General features: G+C 40.1%; 1 non-coding gene across 1 annotated transcript; it reads right to left on the reverse strand.

Moving 5' to 3' along the window:
* Positions 1-3,761: 3,761 nt before the first annotated feature.
* LOC114819032 (5S ribosomal RNA) lies at positions 3,762-3,880 on the reverse strand. Its single transcript, XR_003766343.1, has one exon. It is a non-coding gene; the product is annotated as a 5S ribosomal RNA (ribosomal RNA).
* Between the last annotated feature and the right edge of the window lie 6,827 nt (positions 3,881-10,707).

Raw genomic sequence — 10,707 nt, forward strand, 5'->3', positions numbered from 1 at the left:
AATTCCTAGACAGAGGAAAATATCCCCTTTGCATCAGTACAGCTCTATATCAACGTACCCTCTTGTTTCCCATTGGTCATACAAGTTTTTACTCTGACCTGCTGCACAAGTTTGAATTTCCTTCCCCAGCTGTACCTACATTCTTTACTTGTGTATGGTCTCTTGCCTTGCCACAACACTGATATCATCTCTTGCTTCTAGTTCAGAAGGTCTAGAAAGCAGTGGCCTGAGCACATTAATAATGGGCAGGGTGTCTCAGATTCCCATGTAGCCTTGAATTACTTATGCAGTGGGTTAGAAAAGATGTGTGTGGAAAAACGTGCCCTGCAAAGGCTTGTTGGAACAATTGTACTTGACTGACTTCCCATCCTTGTAGAGCTAAACCAAGCAGTCAGAGCTCCTTGTGATTAATAAGTGATTCACAGGGAGCAGCTCCTGCACTTTAGAACAACCTTCTGTGCTTCATAAGCAATTTTCATGGAGAGGAGACAAGAATTATAGTATTTTAGATGCAGTTTATGTAGATCCTAGAAATGAAAAGATATCTGAAAGACTGGTAAAACGTCAAGGCCAGTAATCTTACATGCCGAGTAATTAATTAACTAACATTTTTGTTCTTATCGTCACTGTATCTATAAGGGCAGAATGCCAGTCCATAGCCTGAACTGAACTGAGCATAGATGTTGCTATTGTACAGCCTTTATCTGCTGCAACACTCCTCAGAGCTTGACAGTTTGAAATTACATTTTCATGTTGGAGCTGTATTTTCACAAATCCTGGAAGTTAAATAGCTCTTGGAATAACAGAGGAGATATTAGATTGCCAACTTGAGTTGATATTCATTTTAATTATTTGTTCCTATAAATAGGTATGATCTTTTTTCTGGAACATAGTCTCATGTAGAGCAATACCTTTTCCTCAGATGGCATCAAGAGGCACAAAGCCAGCTTAAAATTTTCCCTACTCCACCTCCCTTCAAAGCTGCACTCACGATAAACAAGGCAGATGCAAGGACATGTAATCATGCTGCTAGATAGGATCCCCAGCAAATCTGAACTTTACAGGTGTAAAATTGGAACAACAAAATATCCATTCCACTTGAGAAGCCATTCCTACTCATTAGGTGTCCCTACCTTTTTGTCACTTTTCTGCTTTTTTCCAAAATAAACTGTAGGGCTACTAGACCCAGAAAGGCTGCATGCACAGAACAGGGGGATTTCCACAGCCCCCCTAGTGCCCAAGAGAGTGTCAGCTGTCACAATTTGGTTAACAACAGTGGTGGCATGTACTGGTAACAAATTAAATTAAATTAAATTACTATTCTATTTCTTTTTGATGGCATTTCATTATTTAGATTTCTAGCATAGCTCATTTTCAGGACAGCAGTATAAACTTTTGTTGTATATGTTTTCTTCAGCACCACAAAACTCAAGCATTCAAAAATCACAAGTTAGGTCCTAATATCATAGATGGTGTCAATGAACTTTGGGTTCTTCTCAGTTTTTAGCCTGAGAATGTCACTTCCAAGACAGTCTCCCTAATCACATAAATCAGAAACTTGCTTTTAAAACAGGCACATTTTAATTCTCTGCAAGCCTGACTACGGAAACTTTGGTTTATGAAAAACGTGCAATGCCCAGAACTAAACCCGAGGTGAATGAGCTGATAGTAACCTTCTACAAACAAAACCAGCTAATAGTACAATAGATTCTGAAACAAAGGCAATGAAAAATGAGAATTAAATCCATTTTGACAGGATTCTTTAGATTATACATTCTTTAAAGTAGAAACTGCCTCTTGATTTGTACAACATTTGGCAGGTCTCAGTCAGGACCACGACTTACTATCAAAATTTGCCTACATTCAAATGGAGGCCAAGGATGGTTGAATACAAGGTTTCTGCCACTGAACTGCAAAAATTGAAATACCCATTTATGCACCAGGATTAAGGAAAGCAGATATGGAAACTAAATTCTTTCCAGTCAGTTGATTCAAACTGCAATGTGGTTAAATCATTAATTTCATTAAAATATACTTAGCATAAAAAAAACTGCAGGAAATACTCAGCATGGCAGCCAGCAATGCAAAATAGAACAGAACATTTCCAGTGCTATTGTAAAGGAATTGTGTGGGTGTCAGAGTATTTTCTTTTCAGAAAAATTAAAAAAAAAGAAAGAAAGAAAGAAAAGAAAATTTAAAAAAAAGGAAAAAAGGATTGGGTGTATAAAAATCAGAGCTTACCTAACATGCAACAGCCTTGTACTTTCTCACACCAGATCTGTACCTTTCTTTGGAAGTTGCCATTAATACAGGAGTTCCTAGATGGATCAGCTCCTGTCAGTGCACAATTCTGAAGTGTTATGTATGTTTAAATAATGCCTAGCAATTTCACAGTGAATAAAATTCAGTGAAGTGAACTTTTCTTTGGCTAATTTAAGGTATTGTAAAATTTACTACTTCTGTCATCCCTGGGAAATAGAGACAGTTGGATATAGTCACATTTTTCTCTGTGTCCTCCAGAAGCAGGCACAACCCACCAGCTCATGGTAAGGTTGCAAGAGCAGGATTTGCTACCGCATATTTGGGGAGAACTGCAAGAAAGCAGCTCTCTGCTGTGCCTGTAACATCTCTTGGGATCATTCCACTGAGGATTAAAAAAACAAACAAGGCCTGATTTGAAGTCCTTAGTGGTTTAGGGCATCAGTACTACTGGAGGGGAGGAAGTGGTAGGTAGTTTTTCCATCTCACAGAAGCGACAGTCACCGGTCCAGTGGTAAACCTGGGGCAGGCAGTGGCAGCCTGTGCATGGATTAAAAGGACAGGTGCCCTCCCTCCTGGACTGCCATTTGTTTAAGCAGATGGAAACTGAGCTCAGGCAACAGCAGGTCATCTTCAAATAGCAGTTGCCATTACCTGGGCATGAGACCTGTACGAGAGCTGTGGCACAGTTAAAACTACCCTGTTCCACTGTGGTTTGCCCTCACAGGTGTTGCATTTCAGTTTTCAGAACAATGGACAGGCAAGGTAGGGCTGTGAGGCAGCTTGGTCTGATTTTTACTCTCATTTTCTCCAACAGCTTAGCTCACTCACAGGTGTGACTAGAGGTATACATATTTATGAAACTATGAAGATGACTTATTAGCCTTCAGGTATACATTGCCATTTAAAAAATAACCTCTGGACTGCACTACACAGACAACCATGGTCACTGTGTCTGTGAGCTCCTTTAGCCAATGCAGGTAGTCTGACAACTTTGCAAACAAACCTAACGCTACCATTTTGACACCAGTAGATAACCATAGATTAGCTAAACTTGACAACTTGGGGTAATTTCTTCACATGCTTAAGCTTTTATTCACCCAAATGAGTGAAAATAACTCCTAAAATTCTAACAGTGTAAGTTATGAACTATATCACAGAATCACAGAATGGTAGGGGTTGGAAGGGCCCTCTGGAAATCATCTAGTCCAACCCCCCTGCCAAAGTAGGATCACCTAGAGCAAGTTACACAGGACTGCATCCAGGCGGGTTTGAACATCTCCAGAGGACACTCCACAGCCTCTCTGTGCAGCCTGTTCTGTGCTCTGCCACTCTCACAATAAAGAAGATTTTCCTCATCTTCAGTTGGCACTTCCTGTCTTTTAGTTTGTGCCCATTGCCCCTTGTCCTATCGCTGGCCACCACTGGAAAAAGTCTGGCCCCATCTTCTTAACACCCACCCTTTAGATACTTGTAAAAATCAATAAGGTCCCTGATTTTTAAGCCTACAGCACCTGGTGTTCCCAGGCGGTCTCCCATCCAAGTACTAACCAGACCCAAGCCTGCTTAGCTTCCAAGATCAGATGAGATCAGCTGTTCTCAGGGTGGCATGGCCGTAGGCAATTGTAAAATATGAAATATTGTAGAATATGGAAAAGCTTGCACCTCTAAAGCACCTTGGCCTAGAAATAGGAAAGACTTTGTTGATAGGATGCACCTTTTGAAGAGGAACACGCATGTCCCTTTGAAAGCTTTCCATTGCTCCACCAGTTGTGCTTTACTCTTAAAATCTCTCTAAAGGGAAAATAAAATTTGACTTCAGGGCTTTCAAGGTTGCCTGGCTGCCAGACCTGTTTAAATCATCTACACTGGCTAAGAAAGCAAGCTCCGAATGTCATGAGCAGTGAGCAGCCCTGTAAAAGCCAGAGCTGAGGATGGTTGCACTACTCTGTGTTTGTTGTATTTAAGCTCTAGCATCTTTCTCTTGCAGTCTGGAGCAGTGACCTCAGCTCATCTGCAGAGAAGAGGTATACTCAGGCTAGCATGGACACGAACAGAAGTAAGGCTGTAGCAGGACAGGTCTCAGTGAGGACTGTACAAAACACACAGTATATCTACACATGACTTTTGCTGATAGCTCAGGAACAATCACACAAGCCAACAGACTTCTAGAGGCAGCGTACCCAAGTCTTACAAATTCAGCTTTGGATGGAAAACAGCTGTACTCACAGCCCCAGTGAATACAAGCCTGAGATATAGGCAATAATGCCAAGTCCAAGTTCTATCCTTAGGAGAGGTTTTTAGTGCTGGTCTTGGCATCCCAGCCATCAGCTAGGAAGTGCAAGGCTCAAAGCATCTCCATGACCTGGGCATGCTTGGTAGCTGTGATACATTAGCCAGATGCCACTGTTACACTCAAGCGAGCACCTAGTTGCAGAAGACCTGTGTTTTAGACAGGCATGGAGACACTGATGGTAAGTGGGCATGAAAGAGGGGATTTTAACTAGCAGAAATAGGGAAGAGACTACCTTTTAGTCATGGTATCTGTACTGACAGGTTAAGGCTTCCTCAAAAAACCTGCCAGTATTTACTATACGCACTCATGCTGAAGGACAACTATTTAAACAACTGCCTGAGAGTGCTTTTAAGAAATCAGCCAGAACTAATGTCAGTGAAAGGAGAACAATCATTAAAACATTCTCAGAGCTTTCTAATCTGTCTTGAAATAGCATTCTTGCATATAGGAATGCTAGGACATTAAGATCCAATATCTCATGGTCTATTGTGTCTAGGAACAAGTACTTTAATACTATTGGAAATGTGCCCTCTTGGATTTTTGACTGCATATTGTTTCCATCTCTAGTTGTAATGAGTGTCAAAGTCCCCTCTCCTAACCCATTATTGTTTGCCATACATGGGTATGATTTTGGCTTAGTAGGTCACATTTTGAGGAAAAGCAGATTATTGGTTGGGTTTGTGGGTTTTTGTTTTAGGATGACACCTTTTAAAAGCTATTTAGACAACTAGCATATTAGCACACTGCAAGCTGCTTCAAAAGTGCAATTTATCACAGGGCTCTCCAGCTCACGGGTGTAACTTACTCAGCTTTCCTGCAACATGACAGCATGTGGCAAAAATGGTTTTGCCACTCATTTGGCAATCAACACAATGTAAGTCTACCGCTTATGATTAATGGCATCACCCCAATGCATGTCAGTAAGAATTTGTAGTGCAGCATAGCCTAAAGCACATGAGTTAGCATGAAAATGTCAGTATGTCTGCCACAATTTATTCCCAAACACTGGTTATTTTGAGAGACAAATCAGCAAACACCTAACTACTAGATTATGCAAGTCTATTTGTCTTTGTGAAAAAAGTAATTAAGACAGCTTTTTAAATCCAGCTCACTCCACCCTAACTTTCTTTGGATATGCCAGTTAGGACTTTCTTCAGTCATGTCTCTGGATGTGCTTTACCACATTCAGCCACGCAGTCCATGCAACAACTTCACAGGACTTCAGTGACCACAATAGCACATATATGAGGACAGATGGTTTCCAACATCAGTTTGTCCATGAAGGACCACAGGTCTGCAGAGACCTCAAAGATCACTAACGATGCCTGAGATCATATTTTATCATTGTTTTGGTCACATCACCTCTTAAAACCCAACAATGATCTTCACACAAACAGATGCACAAACCCAAACCCCAGTTCTGAAAAATCTTCCAAGATAGCATTTCAGTTCCAAACTTTTCTGCTGGTTGCTAACATCAACGGGAACTTATCCAGACTCAAGATCCAAATGACCATCTTCTCTGATTACACCTAGGTTTAACTAAAACCATACAGTTTTAATTTTACCTAACTCAAAGGGGAAAGTGCCATTAATTAGTCATCATAGCTACCTCCTTCAAGCACATACACTGACTCCCTTTCCCCTCTGTACTGACAGCTGATCCCACAGCTTTGCAGCTTCTTTATACACTTCTGGGAGGTGTATACACATCTAAGGACAAATGGTGTTAAACCAAGAGGTTCTGGAACACAACTCTTTATTACTGTGAAGAACAGGACATACTTGGATGTCAATCATCTTCAGCCACTGTAGCAATCCTGCAGCCATAGATGCAATCAGTCACCTGGCTGGAGGTTTCAGTGCAGTCCCATATTATCTTCTCTTCTGGCTTCGAGAGATCAACATGGGCACAAGAAAGCCTGGATTTGGTTCTTATCGCTTTTTCTTAAGCTGCCCTATGAAGAACATTATCAATGCTATTCAGGGCTTCTCTTACAATCTTCAGTGCTTAAACAGAGATAGATAGCAAAAACATCTCTCAGATCTTCCACCTTAACTAGAAGAACAGAGTCATGTCTGTTTGCCCCTGGGTTAGGTAGCATTACCTCTTATTGTGTTGGATAAGATGACTCAGAAGTTGGAAAAGGTACCAAATCACAAGTAGCAATATGCACGTCATTTGCTATGAATTGTCAAGTGATCTAATTTCCATATCTGTATGTAATCTGCCAAAAGCAATAAACATATTGACAGTTTAGACCTCCTGCCTCATGGGTATAGAGTCACACAAAGTATGTCAGCTGTGTCTATGGCAAGTGGAGACTGCTTGCCACAGGGAAGCTGTAGCCAACTGGCCAAACTCAGAGAACGCCAGTGTACCAAAGTGCCGAGAAAGGTGGGCTAACAGAGGAAAAGCTTATATGGCTAAGCCAGTGAACCAGTCAAGGGATCCTGACAGGAAGGAAGAGCTGGAAAGACATGGTATCTTGACTGTTTAATGGGTATGTGAGATTTTTTATGAGCAATCTATGCTTTTAACCTGATTGTTTTCAGGGAGCCCCAAAGCAATTTCTGAGAACAGTTCTAATATACATTTATATCAATCAAGTGGAGAGGTGTCCACAGCACCAAATGCACTTCCCTGCTGTTGCTGCTAGCATTAACAACCAGTCTGGGCCTTTCAAGAAAAGGAGGGAAAAGAAGGGGAAAATCCACAGCTTTACTAAGAGTGCGTTTCAAAGAAGAGGGAAGAATACAGCTCTGTATTTGCAAGTACATCACCTAACTAGACATGATGACAAAAAACTGGTTCCACCATTAAAGTGGTGGGAATGTTTGTTACTGAAAACACTGGACCTTCATCTGTGTTGAAGCAGTCTTGTGCTGCTCAGTTAGCAAATGTCAGAAGGATGGAAAATCAATTTTTATTGTATCCCTAAAATGAAAGTAAAACTGTGCAATTAACTTACATGCCTATTGACTACATAATGAAATGTGCAATTAGATATATTGCTTGCAAATCCTACTATAGTCAATGGTAGCATGTGGAGTCACTGGAAGCATGTTGTGGGTATATTTGAGTCTATGCGCTAGCTGGAAAACAGCACAGAAGAGTTAATCAAGTTAGTATTAAATATAGTTAGACCAGTTCAGTTAGACCACACAAATCATTTCTAGAACACAAAGAACAACTCCCCAAGTGAATGAGATCATTAAAGCCAATATACTTTTAAAATTTATTTGCTGAAAGCATGAGACTGAAAGCTTTACTTAGAAATGAAAAATCTAACAAATTGGCAACAAAATGTAATATAGGAAGGAAATAAAAATAAATTCAGAACAGCAGGCAAGACTGCCACAGATAAGAAATTATAAAAGCTAGAAGCTAATCCCTGACAACTAAAAATTTACGGCACTGCAAAATGCAAGTGACTACCCTCAGACTAATTCACTTAGCAGAATATTCAAAGCCTCTTCTGAAAGCAATTATTATTTTCAGAATTAATCACACCCATTTGAGTGTGTGTTGACTTCATAGGTATACACATACACACTCACTGGTATCTATGATATTTTTCTTATATTATTACAGTAGAGTTTGGAAGATGTGCCAAAAAACAGACTCTCCTTTTTGCTCCCCTTTTGCTGGATACAATGGTTATGTGGGGACTCTGAGATGTATGCATTTTCACACCCAGGAGCACTTTTGTGCCAGAAAAGTAACACAGAAATCAGTGTACAGAAATGAACATACAAAGATAAATATTCAAAAGAAAAGAAATGAAAAAGCTAAGCTTCTCAGACCCACTTTATTTCAACTGTACAACATAGCTTTCTTTATATCCACTTCTTTTTAACTGTGTTTGTTAATGCATTTCTGCTGAAATTATATATGTACCATAATACATGCAGGAAATACAAAGGTATACAGCTTTTTACTATTCAGACTTCTGTGTATTGAAATGCATACAGTTAACATTTCCTTAAATGTAGTCAGAATTAATTAATAACAATCATTTGACAGGACAGGAACAAAGGATAAGGTAATCAGCATGGAAATCATCAGGACTCTGTTTGCAGAACCAGACAGCTTTACTTGTACCAGCTGTAGGAACATCATCATACTAAAAAAGAATCAAGACCATTTTAGATGTCAAATTTCAGAACAATTAAAGCTGAATAAAAATCTTGCCAGCACCATATCTCCTGTTAACAACCCTCATTACTTCTGCACTGTAAAATGAAAGAGGAAAAGATTTATGCAGGTACAATACCACTACAGTGTAACCTCCCCAGAAGACATTAGGTCATTAGCTTTACTAGGCAGAAACTGTCAAAAGAGAAAAATACAGATTAAAATGCTGATGTGTCTGCCCCACCTTGTCCTGTTTTTATTGTATATACAAATTACATTTATAGCGCAGACTAGTAGCTGGTGGAAAGGTTTAACAGGGGAAAAAAAGGGTCTTTTCCCTGGAGAATAGTATTTACAACAAGAAACTTAAATAAGTAAATATAGTTCAAACAGAAAAATAGTGGACTTCCCTGTCTGGAAAATAACCTGAGACCAATGGCTGAGCCCAATACCTTCCCAATGGGGCATTTCTTCTTAGAGGCAGAACATGGCCTGTTTCAAACAAGCCTGGAAGGGGACAAAGGCATAGCAAATAATTAAACACAGGCTTCTTCCTAAGTTTAGTCAGGGCTTAACACCAAATAGGTGCCAGAGGCCTAGTAGAAGACTAGATCTTTCTGTCCCACCTCTCAAGGCTCTCCTCATCATGCAGCAAGTGTGGGAAATGTCAACCATCTGGAGTTGTTCCCCTCCAACTTCCTCGGGAAAGCAGCACTCCATCTTGTTCAGGCTTCAATGTTGGCCACGCTAGAGAAGCCCTTCACAGCCCCTTGGAGGCTGCCAGAACCAGATGGAAGTGGGAAAACTAGCAGGGAGGAACAGGCAAAGCAAAGCCCTGAGAAGCACAAGCAAAGCAAAAGAAGAAACCTTGGAAGTCCTTGAAGCCTCAGTTTAAGGTTCAGTCTCTCCCAAGGGAATGAAGAAGGATGCGGCCAAGAGATGCTCCTTCTGCACTCTGATGGCATCTGTGTAGTGACACAGCCAGCAAGTCTGAGCCTATTCCCCAGCTCCTTTCAATCTTTCTTGCACCCAAGGAGATACTTTTCACTAACTAATCCTTTCCTCTTGCAAGCAGGGAAGAACAACAGTGCTCTTCACTTGCATGCATTAGCCCCTATTAGACAATCAAGGTAGGATTTTAATTTCTGCACAGTTCTGTGCCCTAGGTAGAGAAAAATCAGGCACGCAGCGTAGACTGCCTTCTTTCACCCCAGATACAGCAGGGCACTGGTCCACTGTAATTCCTACCAGCCTAGGCATACCTCACTAGCAGATAATAAGCACGAAACTCATGATCTAAAACATGAACATTGTGTTACAAAACCAGGGCAAACTCTGTAAAAGATATTGTCACTACATTTCATATTATTTGTTGTGATTTTGAACATTCAGCCCCCTGATTTTGTGTTTCAGAGTGAGTTTTTTAATATAAATTAGCATTTGAATAAATAAAGATCATAAGAACCAACAGTGTGTCTACACGTGTCTACATTTCAGCCCAGGACACATAAATGCAAAGAGCTGAAATTAAAATGTATGTCCTCTGCAGAGAATCAACACTTTGAGATTTACAAAGTAACAGGAAAGGCATTTTAATTTAATTTATGCATAAGCAGATGCAAAATAAATCCAGCAAAATTTGAAAATATTCTCCAAAACAAAGATAAGCATTTCACTCTGTCCTGAGCACAGGGATCTTGACTCAAGAGGGAGCTAGGTAGCTTATTTTTTAAGCAGAGCTTTTAAATATTCTTACCCATTTTCATTTGAAAATTAAGGAATTAATTAAGACTGCTTATGCTCACAATTGATCTTGTTGACAAGACAAGAACTAAGAGTTTAAATCCTTAGGGTAGAAATGATGACTGCATACTGATAGCGACTTTCATTGAGATATTTCAACTGAACACTTAAATTCAGCTGAACTGCAGTTTCCTGTAAATTGCAGAAGAGTGTTCAAGAAATCCTTCATTTTCACGTTCTGTTTTCAGATGAGAATTCAAAGGATACTCAA

Source organism: Antrostomus carolinensis, unplaced genomic scaffold (genome assembly GCF_000700745.2).
Source record: "Antrostomus carolinensis isolate BGI_N321 unplaced genomic scaffold, ASM70074v2 scaffold38541, whole genome shotgun sequence".
NCBI classification, from domain to species: Eukaryota; Metazoa; Chordata; class Aves; order Caprimulgiformes; family Caprimulgidae; genus Antrostomus; species Antrostomus carolinensis.